The 13,769-nt window shown below is 39.6% G+C and overlaps 1 protein-coding gene across 6 annotated transcripts in view; it reads right to left on the bottom strand.

Annotated features, from left to right (window-relative positions):
- Window positions 1-13,769, bottom strand: part of DNM3 (dynamin 3) — a 458,318-nt gene that overhangs the window by 250,662 nt on the left and 193,887 nt on the right. The window lies entirely within an intron of this gene.

Raw genomic sequence — 13,769 nt, forward strand, 5'->3', positions numbered from 1 at the left:
TAGGATTTCCACCAGAGACTGGCCACCAAATGGTGAAAAGAAAAAACTCAAGCCAACCAGTTAATTCCTGTTAACAACTCAAATAAGGCTGAATACGGGAGAAAGCTAAAACAATAAGCTAAAATTAAAACTTTGGGGCTTTTGAATAGTCTAGCTCTATCCATCTACTTCTGGTTGTTATTTGCCAAGCTGCAAAATATGTAGAATTTTCATAAAAATCTTTAAATAGCCTTTAAATTTTAAAACATTAACAACGTGGACTACAGACTTGACAGAAGCTATTTATAAATGGAATTTACGTGAAAATCTATTTTTTTCTCACAGTTGTTGTAATGTTAAATGCTGTTTTCCATATGGCATAATTCACCATCTCCTCTATGCTAGATAAGTTGTCACAGAAATGAAATACTATATGGAATTGTATGATATTCTTCTAAATGTCAAAAACTATCTTACATCTAAATCGTTCATTATCCTAGAGATACTGAAATATTTTTTAAAATTACTTATTGAATGGCTAATGTGTCAGTTCCTAAGAGAAAATGAAAATATCCTAATAATTAGAGTTTCATATTTATAATCTTTTCATATTTATATTTTATTTCTTAAGTCCTCTAGTTGAAGAGGGAAAGTCAATTCTATGGAAAAGTGTGAAATAAGCCAAGGTCACTGTGATCTTCCAAGCCTCTTCCCACACTCCCAGTCCCGGCCACCTTTGATTGCCTGTTTCAGCATCTCCCAAGTGCCCATTCTCCTTTTTTAACTCTACAACTTTTAGAGACCCCCCCACCACAGAACTTCATTCAGGTCCAAACTAAAGCAGTTCTCTCCATTTTTCAAAATTTCTCCTTCTTATACTCTACTTCAGGAAGGACACAATACTTCTCAAAGTATGGTTTCTACCACTTTTATTATAATCATTGTGATGCTTTCTAACAACACAAATTCTTGGGCTACCTACAAGTAAGTCTAAATGAATCAGAATAGGTATATATGGAACCCAGGAATTCACATTTTAACATGTCTCAAGGTAACTCTTACTCATTCTGAAGTTTGAAGACCAGCTACATGCATACATATACATATACACATACATACAATCAAAACTTCATTCGCCTTAGAGCAAATGATCGCATCTAATTTTTAATAAGAAGAAACTGGTTATTTCCCAGTAAGATTGTCACCTGCCCTACCAGGGCTTACCAATAGCATACTAATCACAGTACTCAATGAACGCACATTTACTATTTCATTTTATCAGGTATCTCTGGATAAGAGGAAATACTTATCCAGATACTCCACAAATTGCAACAAGAAAAATCACTCTTTCACAGAACGATAGAACAGGCTGGCTTCATTAAGGAGAGCCATGAATTTAGTTCAACAAGCATTTCTTAAGAATTTATCATATGTCACAATGAAAAAACATGATAATGCCACATCCCTGCCCTCAAGAATTTTATGGTTTTCCAGGGAATGAAGATCCATAAAGAGGTAATTTCCACATAATAGTGTAGTAAGAGATATATGCTCAGCAAGGGAGGGAGCACTTGACACAGCTGAGGAAAAGCTGATGGGCTGTCCTGGAAGAGAGATAGCTCAGAAGAGCCTGGAAGAGAATGAGAGTCACATCAGGAAGTAGTCTGTTTGCCTGTTTGTTTTCCATAAAGAAGGACAAACAAGAACACAATAGGAAAGAGCCACTTCATACAGAAAATGTGACGTGGGATGAAGAAGCTGAGGCTGGAGAGGCAAGTGGAGTAAAGTCAGAGGGGATCCAGTTCAGTAAAACCCCAAATGTTAATGGTAACGTTTGGCAGTACCAAACTAAATTTCAAGTACACATACAAATCTATTTTTAAGCTTATATGACCGTCTTAGTAGGCTGTGTACATCTAGGAATACACAGAAAAAATTCAAAGTATGACATAAATAAATAATATTTTAGGTGAAATACATAATATTCTAAGTTTTTTATTCTCTGGGTGAAATGTATTTTATTTGTTACATTTATAACCTTATTACTGACTTCTCTGTGATACAGAGTGAGTGTGCTGTCATCTCTCTCTCTATATATATATATATAAAATAAATTTTAACTGTTTTCTTATTCTCTAGATAAAAATACATATGTATATGTGCTGCTATAGCATCCGGAATCCCAGTGAATTTTACCTGCTCCCTGAGACAAACTAGGTTATGCAAGCTACTGCAATAATCCGAGTGAGAAATGACTGAGGTGTGAAGTAAAGCCATGATGTAGAAAACATGAAAACAAATAAACTTAACTGGAGAAACACCTAGGAGATAAAATCCATAGGACTTATGCCTGGATGAGAGGGGGACTAGTGAAGGCAAGGACTCCAGAACTACACTGCACAGGGGCCTCCAGCCACACATGGTTATCGAGCCCTAGTGACTACTTGTAATTCAGATGTGTGATGAATGCCAAAAGGACGCTGAATTCTGAAAACCTAGCACAAAAGAAATGTAAAATATCCCATTAAATGTTTTAAAATGTACCACATGTTGAAATGCTAATATTTTAAGACCTATCAGGATAAATAAAATCTATTCTTAATAGTCATTTCACCTGCTTCACTGTATTTTTTAATGTGGTTACCAGAAAAATTTTGTATTATATATGTAGCTTGCATTATATTTTTATTGGACACTGTGCTGTTCTAGAATGATTCTGAAAGTCATGGGCCTACCAAATCAGAAGGAACAGAGGAAGAGAAATGAGTTTTGGAAAGCAGGGAAGTTCATGAATTCAGCCAAGGCCATGTTGAACCTGAGGTTCCTGTGGGGAAACACAGGTGGTCGTGACCTGACCTCTGAAGAAAAATGGGGATGTTAGGTGTGGACACGTAGGCTCACAAGTCATCAGCATACAGACAGCGGCGACAGTTAAAACTTCAGTGAAATAGCAGTGGCTCACAGTGGAATTCTGGGGAAATACCAACATTTAAGAGGTGGTCAGAAAAGAGCCTGAAAAGGAATGTCAGAGAAATAAGAGCAAGATTACGGAAGCCAAAGGCAAGATGAACTTCAAGAAGTGTGTGGCTGGGACTGTCAGATTCAGCACAGAAAGAGACATGAAAAGTATAATGCAGACGCCACAGTGTCTTCAGCTATGCCAGCTGCAGTGAGGTGGGGGGATAAGTCAGAGTCCATTGGGTTGAAAAGTCAATGGGAAGTGAAAAAATGCAGACAATGAATAAAGAGAGCTCTTTGCAGAGGAGGATGAAAGCCAGTTAAAACCAGAATAGACCCAGGGTCAAAGGAGGTGTTTTGTAGTGTTGTTTCTGTTGCTGCTGCTGTTTTTTTTGGTTTGGAGATTGATGGGGAGGGGGTATGGGAAAGAATTGAGCATATTTATTGCTTGAGGAGAAATAATAGTCCAGAGTAATAGTTTGGTGATATATGAAGAATGATACAAGGACACAGAAGACCAGAGTGGGTGAGATGACGAGTGTGGGAAAGAGACTCCCTGAACAGGAACGGGTGCCTCATCCTGGGAGCCTGGGAGCCTGGGAGGCTGGGAGAGTGAGGGCAGATGCAGGTCCAATGAGAGGACAGGGTAGAAAGTGTAGGAGGGTTATACTTGATTTTTCCATTTCTCTTGATAAGAGAATAGGCTGAATTACCTGTGGGAAAATGAGGGTGTGAAGCGGAAAGAAGGTCAAGGTAATTGAATGAGAGAGACAACGTAACTAGAATTAGTTTTTAAAAAATGGTTGACAAAACACAACATTATCAAACTCCCAGAAGATAACATAGGAGAAAATCTAGATGACCTTGGGTATGGTGATGCCTCTTTAGATACAACACCAAACACACAGTCCATGAAAGAAATAGTTAGTAACTTGGACTTCATTAAAATTAAAAACTTCTCCTCTGCAAAAGACAGTATCAAAAAAAAATCAGAAGACAAGCCGCAGAACAGGGGAAAATTTTTGCAAAAGACAAATCTGATAAAGGGCTAATACCTAAAATATATAAAGAACTCTTAAAATAAGAAAACAAATAACCCAATTTAAAAAATGGGTCAAAGACTTTAAATAGACACCTCATCAAACACATACAGATGGCACATAAGCACATGATAAGATGCTCATCATCGTATGTCATCAGGGAAATGCAAACTGTAACAATGAGATACTGTTACACACCTATTAGAATGGCCAAAATCCAGAACACAGACAACACAAAATGCTGGTGAAGATGTGGACCAACAGGAACTTTCATACACTGCTGGTGAGAACGCAAAATGGCACAAAACATTTTGGAAAACAGTTTGTTGCCTTCTTACAAAAATAAACATACTCTGCCCATTTGATCCAACAATCATGATCCTTGGTATTCACCCAAAGGAGTTGAAAACTTATGTACACACACATTCACATATATGGCAGCTTTATTCATAACTGCCAAAGATTGAAGCAACTGAGATGTCCTTTAGTAGAGGAATGAATAAATAAATCATGGCACATGGGTAATGGAATATTATTCAGCACTAAAAAGAAATGAGCTATCAAGCCATGAAAAGACATAGAGGAACCTTAAATGCGTATTACTAAGTGAAAGAAGCCAATCTGAAAAGTCTACATTCTGTATGATTCTAATTATATGACATTCTGGAAAAGGCAAAATTATGGAAACAATAAAGAGATCAATAGTTGTCAAGGGTGGGGTGGGGGAAGGGAGACAAATAGCAGAGCATATACGGCTCTTAGGGCACTGAAAAATACCCTGACATAATGGTGGATATATGTCATTATATTTTTTTTTCCAAACATATAGAATGTACATCACCAAGAGTGAACCCGAGGTAAACTATAGATTTTGGGTGATTATAATGTGTCAATGTAGGTTCACCTTCGGTTAAAAAAAAAAAAGTATCACGCTGGTGAGTGATGTTGATAAAGAGGGAGGTTGTGCATGTGTAGGGGCAGGGGGAGATGAAAAAAAAAATCTCTGTAACTGCCTCTCAATTTTGTCATAAACCTAAAACTGCTCTAAAAATGTAACGTCATAAAAATAACGAATGAAGGTTGAGAATGAAGACCATAACTTGCAGGGACACAACTGCAATGACTGCACTATCACCTCTGGCAGTGCTCTGCACACTTGATGTAGAAACAGAAGGTAAACGGGAGCGAATCCAGGGTTCCGAATTTTTGGACCCAAGAGACCCAAGTACATGGGTGTAAAGATGTTGAAGGTTTGGGGCAAGAGAGTAATTTAGGTGATCATCTACTTAATCTAGGCCAGACAGAGAAATGAAGCCAGGGAGGGGTTCACAGAGAGGCAGGGGGAAAAAAAAAAGCAGATAGTATGTAAGTCAAGTCAAGAATAGAGTTTGGGGGATTTAAAATGATGTGAAGCAATAAATTGCCTGATCTCATTGGTACCACTGGATTCATCTTTCAGAGATGTACCACTATTTCCAGAAGTATGGAATGTTATAGCCAAAAAGGATATTTATTAAATATCATTTAGTCAGTGGATATATTAAATCAAGCTATATGGAAATTATAAATAACTGATAACAGTTAAAATTTGCAAAGAAAAATCAACAAAAATAATTAGAATAGATTACTACATTCTATGACATTACAGTCATTTTCATTACAACAGACTTTCTCACTTGGAGAGAAAAAGAGGATTACAACTGTCATGTTGTGAGTGCACAGAGTGCACATCCCTTCACTGGCACCCATGGGAGTGCTTCCAGCACTGAACACTGTCAGCAGGTAGCTGTCATAAAAAGTTGAAGAACCTCTGGCCCAATCCCAACCCTTCCTGCAGTGGAGGGGAGCGTATTTGCCACAAATGGACCTTTTCCCCCAATGACAGGCAGTTCAAACTAAGAATTGAGAAAAAGCAATTCCTAATGTAATTTTTCACAAAAGAATTGAGGGAGAGAGAAATCACAAAATCAAGGTAAAGCAGCAGAATGAGATTTAAAAAAAAAAAAAAGGCAAACATTAAGAAAAAAATGGTCAGAGAAGGTGGGTAGAGCTCAGCGGTAGAGCTCATGCTTAGCATGCACAAGGTCCTGGGTTCAATCCCCAGTACCTCCATTAAAGTACATAAATATACCTAATAACCCCCAAAACAACAAAAAACAAAAAACACCAAACAATAAGAAAAAACAGAACACAAGAGATCAGAGCACTAAGAGGAAATTAATAAAACGAAACAAAGGAAAATAAGAGAAAGAGAAGGCAAAGACTAAATAAAATAATAAAATTTGAAAAGAATGTTAAGACAAACAAGAACGATTGTAATCTCTTCATTTAAAGAGCTGTGTTAATTTTGTATTCAAATTTAAAAGTACCAAAATAAATCCACCAACATTTAGCACAATAACCATTTACAGCCTCTTAGTGTTTGAATATCAAATTCCACCCTGTCCAAGTAAACAAGAACATAATTATATGCCTAGAAGGGACCCTGAGAGCTGGAAGGGCATGTCTTATTCTTAAGGCTTACGGCAAACCATTTTTTAATATTTCTTGCTATAAATATCACCCAAGCTTCTTCTGCCAAATACAGAAACTCTGAAAGCAGAAGAATATGGAGACTGGACCAGCCCAGCCCCTTCTCTAAGTGGCGAGCCTACTCTTGAGAGTGTGTGTTCTGGTGAGTTCCTCCCTACCATGAAAAGTCAGGCCTTGTCAGCCAGGGTTGGCAAAACCTATATGTTAGGGACAAGTTTGAACGTTAACATCTGGCTGGCACATTGGATCATAAAATTAAAACACAGACAAGGAATAAAATTTTGGGAAGAAAGCAATGCACGTGGAAAAGTTTTAAGTGGCCAAAGTTTGGGCCCTGAACTTCATTTGTGACCAGGGCATTTTGACCTTGGCCCTACTTACGGTGGACCATACGAGTTTTTCTCAGCTCTGCAGCTGGCTTTTAACTGCTGTAGCCCTTGTGGAGGCTGTAACCACAGACTGTTTGATATTTTGATCTTGGTGGATTAAAAAAGGCTTACCCACAGGTGAGAGGCAGCCTCTGTAAAGGTAGTTCACACACCACGGGGCTGCAGGGCTGCACAGGCCAGGCCCAGCAAAGGCCCAGGCCGGGCCGTCACTCAGCTGGCTGGGAGGGACCCACCTTTGTGGGCACGGGCATCCTCAGGTGATAGGCTGCTTATCCTCGAATCTGGTCGGCACAGATTTTCCTAAGCAGGTGTGCCTGAGGCAAGGACCCAGACTATAGGGAAAAAGGTCTTTCTACTTACAGACCTCATGGGCCTCAGGAGGGAGAATTAGATTTACTACTTTTAAACTGGAAGGCAGCTGAGGTCCATATGTATCACAGAGCCCTTCTAGGTTCTAGCTTTAGTTTATTAGACGGGAAGAAGGAAGGGTTAGATTGGCTGCCCTCCATGCCATCCTTTACCCCAGGCCAGGACAAGGAGGGGACGGTGGAGAGCTGATCTTAACTCATGTTGCTTATATACAGACTCAGGGGTCAAACCCGGCTCCCACCCCAGCACATGTTCTCAAACTGGCTCTGGATTAATTATGTAAGCAGGAGAAAAGTCTCCCCAGGAGGCCCAGACTTCTAGATCAATAAATTATGTAACAAGAGGCAGAAAGGGAAACACAAAAGCAAAAGGAAAGAAGAAATTACAAGGCTTTGAATATGCTGCACAGGAGTGGAAGGCAACTCAAGTAAGACCTGGCGCCTGGGGCTGTCAGATGCAAAGCCCTTAACTCTGAAACAGCAGTGTTTCAAGCATTCTCCTAGACTATACATAACAGACTGCTTTCTCTCCTTAAGGTACGTGCACAGAAGCAAAATTAACCTCTTAGGGAGAGGTCTCCCCCAGTAAACGTAGAAGTTCACTAACAACTAGAAAAAAACTGATCGACAGTCTGGTGGGACTAAAATCAGGAAGATTTTCTGTCTACACTCTCACATTCAGTTACCTCTGAATGTCTGCTATAGTCCGTGGCCGTATCTAGGGAAGGGGTCTGGGAACATAACACAGACCGAGGTAATCGTTTTAAAGACTAAGGAGTCTGTTTCGTCTTATTAAATTCGGCTGATGTGGGGCTAGTGCTGGGATTACCTTCTGTGTCTCATTCTTTGCTTTATATATGAAGTAAGGAACACAAGAGACTATTTCAACTTCAAAAGCCCAGAAGCAGCAACCCATTGTGTTAGAGGCCAGCTCAGGGTGCAGCCAGCGAAGGAACCTCAAGTCTGCCTGGGCCAGAGAAACTCTGTGGCTGAGAGCCAGAGAGTAAGAATTGGGGGAGGACTTGAATTTGATGTTCCACAAGTATCTCACACTTTACAAACTCCTTTGGTAATGTAATCTTTGGACTTTAATTTCTGAGAACTTCATAGCATGAGGGGGTTCGTAGTCACATTGAGAACACATCTATTTTGTTGACATCTTATTACTAAGGGTAATAGATTAGAATACATTAATGATGTCATGCGATCATTGCAGAATCTCTGACAGGCTATGGGAATAATATGGTTGTACATAATTTGAAACAGGAAATAAAGTAAGAAAGAAATATTCATTGAAATTGACACAACACTGTAAACTAACTATAACTCGATTAAAAAAAATGTTAAAAAGAAAAAAAAGAAAAAAGAAACATTTAACCTGAGGTACAAATCAGCCTTGCAGTGAATTTTACTGATGCACTATTTAGACCCATTTCAGAGCCCTCTGTCCACTAGTGGTCCTAGGAGGATGCCCAAGGAGTCACAGTGAGCTTTGGAGGAGTGGCTTCTAGAAGGTAGGAACAGAACTAACAGACAGTAGATCTCTTCCCCCAAAGAGGGTTAGCCACACTCCTGGTTAACCACTGACTTCATGATTAAACTCACTGGAATAAAAGGGGGAGGAGGGCCGAGGGATGCTGCCAAGGGGTGGGGATGAAGCGGGACTTCTGTTGTTTCCTCACTCGTTACACCTGTGGAGGAGGAAAGTGACTTCTCAGATTGGTAAATCTAGAAGGATAAATACAGAAGTTGTTCCCTCGCCCATTCTCTCCTGTTCAGCTTGGGAGCTAGCCTGCCCACAGAGAGCACCCAGTCTGAGGAAGAAAAGAGTTCATGCCTGCAGTTTTAAGGGATCAATTTAATTCAGGAAATTGTTCAAAGGTCCTTCTCACTTAAGACACTTGATTAGTCAGCCAACCATATGTACTGAATGCCTTTGGTGGCCTAGGCACTGTGCCAGGTGCCCTGCCCCTTTGTCACAAATAAGAGCCACCATAACCAGGTCCAGCTGTGTGTTATCGGTGGGCTGACGTAATGCGGAAAATAGATTTTCACATCTGATGAACTTATCTTATGATTGGGATAAAGATGCTATGAAAACAAGCAAATTAAGGTGAAGCATCTCTAAAGGGATTTAAATAATCAACTTAAGACACAAAATAATCAAATATTTGATGAAATAGTGTCTGTTTTGTTCTCAAGACTATAAACACTGGCACCCCAATGTTCATAGCAGCACTATTTACAATAGCCAAGACATGGAAACAACCTAGATGTCCACTCACAGATGACTGGATAAAGAAGTTGTGGCATATTTATACAATGGAACACTAGTCAGCCATAAAAAATAATTAAAATAATGCCATTTGCAGCAACATGGATGGACCTGGAGATCATCATTCTAAGTGAAGTAAGCCAGAAAGGGAAAGAAAAATGCCATATGATATCACTCATATGTAGAATCTAAAAAAAAAAAAAGACAAATTGACATATTTTTTAACAAAACAGAAACAGACTCACAGGCATGGAACTTATGGTTACCAGCAGGCGAAAGGAATGGGATGGGATAAACTGGGAGTTCGAGATTTGCAGATATTGATTGGTATATATAAAACAGATAAACAAGTTTATACTGTATAGCACAGGGAACTATATTTGATATCTTGTAGTAGCTTATGGTGAAAAATATGAAAACAAATATATGTATATTCATGTATGACTGAAGAATTGTGCTGTACACCAGAAATTGACACAACATTGTAAACTGAATATACTTCAGTAAAAAAAAAAAAAAAAAACAAAAAGACTGTAAAATACAACTACAAATGAGTTAACTGACATTTTTATGTCTAGATGTTCCTTTCCTGGATTTAATGTTCTAGGAAATCAGAGCACAGAGTTCTGTAAGTACCTGAAATCGGTAAAGTTAAGAACACCCTTTGAGTCCATTTCTAGGAATTCAAGGAGAGTAACAAGAGCTAACGCTTACTAAACACCACTCGGTGCCAGGGATTTTGCTACGAGCTCCACGCACATTATTTCTTTTAATCCACACAGTAATCCTTTGAGGGGGGTAATATTTTCCTCACATGACAGATAAGGAAACTACAGTCAGGCTCCTGCAACACTGCCAGACCCATGCTGGTAACCAACGGGCTTACTTATAGGAGCAAGTCTGCCATTTTGCTTGACTTCGCAAGGCACATTCAGAGGATTTAGCACCAGAGCACGTGAATAAAAACAGTCTCTCAGGTGCTCTGATTTCAGAGCCCCAGCCCTTAATTCACAACACATACAAGGATGTTGGCCACACCCCTCTTTCTAGCAGCAAGCAATTGGAAACAACCTATTTGCCTAATTGGATATTGGTTAATAGATTCTGATATACTCCCCTGATGCTAAATTAAGCTTAGCACAAATACCTACTCCATGATGTGAGAAAACATTTTGGCAAAGGAGTGCTAAATACTGGGCAGGACTCTGGAGTCAGACTGTCTGGGATGGTCTCCTCCTTCCAACACTTGCTAGCTGGGTGTCACTGGGTGAGCCTCTCTGACTCAATTTCTTCATACATATCATGGGACAGTAACACCTGTTAACAGAGTTGTTGTGAAAATGATGATTTAATAAATGTAAAGGACTTAGATCGGTACCTATGAGTATTATTATATATGGTATTACATTGGTTTCATTTGTTAATGTAAAGATAGAAAAATGACTGCAATATATATCAAAATGTCAACTATGACTGAAAATTAGTGGTAAGATATAAAGTTACATTTTTGTTCTCCTTCAATTTTCCTGTATTTTCCGGGTTTTCCTACCATATTCATGCTACTAAGAATACCAGCTACCATCACATTATTGCTTGCTTAAAACAAGCGATTTAAGATTTCCTTTAATGTGTAATGGACATAGCATGTTGGAAAACTGAGGCAGATTACAAATAGTCAGGGAGTGAAATAACTCTACAGCACAACATAAAAAAATAATTCTGGAATACTACATGGGGAATGACCATGATGAAAGAAGCTTAACTACTTTAAATAAGGAGCTGATTTGACCGACTGAAAACATATGATCACGGTGCTATAAAAACTGGTTGAAAATAAGAAACTGACATTTAATATTCATATCAAATCCCCTTTTTATTTGAAGATAGAGATGCCAAAAAAGATAATAACTTCCTGATTTCTCTGTAAAAATCAACCTTTACCTGAAAACATTGGTGTAAGTTTAACTCACAATCACATGAATCAAATTTGTAGGTGAAGCAGAACTCCAAGTTATTGTTTCATGAAATAATCTCACCGGGTAACCTACGGAGCCCCCTTCCCACTCTTTTTCTGGACCACCCAAGTCTACAAGGACTACCTCTGTGGTGCCTCGGTCATCTTCCATTCATTCTGTCCCATAACAGCACCCGAAGTCCTTTCCCTTGAGTCTTGCTTCCAGGACACTAGCCCATCCTCACATTGTGAGTACACTTTCCACGCCTCTGTGGCTCACTAGTCTATGGTATTATCTTGATTCTCAAAATTACTCCTAAAGAATTTCTTTCCTTCTCATCATTTCCCAGAATTTCCCCAACTGCCTGTTTATGCATTATTCCTGCCACATGTACAGCTATTGCTGAAGAATTCACTAGGAGTGGGCTGTTTATTCTCAGAATTTACTCACCTAAACCTCTACAAGATCCAGGCCATTAACCATGATGAAAATCAGGGCTCTACTTTTTTCACTTTTTTCCTGTGTATCTTTTCCATGTGCAGAGCTTCCTTTGAAGTTAATGGGAACCCTCCATGTGGAAGAGATTCCAAATGATACAAAACAGAATGAGAGCTAAGCCCGTCATTTATTTCTCACATTCAAGGACAAAAATACACATACACACACACACACACACACACACACACAAAGGAAAAGATACCACATAATTAATAAGGTCTGAGTAGAATTTGGATATTTTACTAAAAATAATCCAGAGGGCTTCTTTGAGAAAGAAAGCACCTTAGTCAATATTTATCAGTTCATTTAATAGAAAGGTAGTGAGTACCTTATATATGTCAGGTAGCATGCTAAAAATACAGGAATAAACAACCCCCCCAAAACAGGAACAGTCCCCGAACTTCACAGAGCTTACAGACAAATGGCAGAATAGACACCATGCAAAGACTCACACAGATAAATGTAAAATTACAGCTGTGGCTGCTGCTGCCAAGAAGGGGGTCAGTCCGTTGAGAGAGCTCTGACCTGCACAGGGTAGGAGTGGCCTCCTTGCTGACTTTAGCACAGGCACTAACATCTGAAGGCTGTGGGCCGCGACTGGGGGATGGGATGGCCCTAGCACAGAAGACAAGAGTGGGCCTTAAGCAAGACAAGCCTGGTGAGGAGGCAAACCATGCTTGGCCATGTAATTTATGTGAAGAAATTTGCTCTTTATCCTGAGAGGAACGGGAAGCCTTTGAAGTGTTTAAAGGAGGGTAGCAACATAAGATTTGCATCATGAGACATTCCCTTTTCTAGTTTTAGTTTGGTGAAGAGGTTAGAGAGAGGAGGAGGGAGGGGGGTCGGATAGAATACTAAGATTAGAATCCTAAGTCACAGACAATGATAACTATGACAAGAGTGGTAGAAATGGACATAGAGGGAAGCAGACAGACTTGAGGAATATTTAGAAAGAAAAAATTAATACGACCACGATAAATTGGAGGTGACAGATGAGAGAGAATGAGGTGTCAAGGATGACTCCCAAGGTTTAAATTTCTGAAACTGGACAGACTGTGGAGGCAAATTCTCTGATGGAGTGTTGGAGGGCCACGTTTAGGGAAGGGGTAAGTCTTGAGTTCAGTCTGGACATGTCAAGATGTGAACACGTCAAATAAATCACTGGCTATAGAGAAGTCACCATCAGATACACAGATTTGTGAGTTGTTGATTATGGGTGTGACTGAAGCCATAGGTGTGACAAAAGTGACATGAAGTGAGAGTTTGAGTGAGAAGAGAAGAGGACCGAGGACCGAACCCTGAGGAAAGGAAAGATACAACTGGGCAGAGAGGGTGAAGCTACAAAGGCGAAAGATGGGTGGCTAGAAGGGTGGGAGGGAAAAACAGAAGTCAAAGGAAGAAAATGTTTTAACAAGGCAAAAGGATTGAAAAGGTCAAATGATACCATGAGGGAAAGTAAAACTCAAAGTAAAAAAATTATTCACTGATTTGGGTAACACAAGGGTTACTGAAGAGAAGGTATTAAAACAATTTCACAACTAGGAAGGCAACAACTTGGCCAATCTGAAGGGGTTTTAGGGTCAAAGTGCTAGAGCAGGGTACTGGAGGTCCCCTTCTGTACCAGATCTTTGCCTTTAACTTCCGGATAAGGAGGGACATTGGTGGGATTCTGAGAGAGGAGCCTCAGCATCTCTGATGATAGGCAGGCGCTTGGGGGAACAGCCAGTTACCGCTCGTAGAAAAGCATTCAATATTTGAGTAAGCACTGTGGCCCC

Source organism: Vicugna pacos, chromosome 21, assembly GCF_048564905.1.
Source record: "Vicugna pacos chromosome 21, VicPac4, whole genome shotgun sequence".
Classification (NCBI taxonomy): Eukaryota; Metazoa; Chordata; class Mammalia; order Artiodactyla; family Camelidae; genus Vicugna; species Vicugna pacos.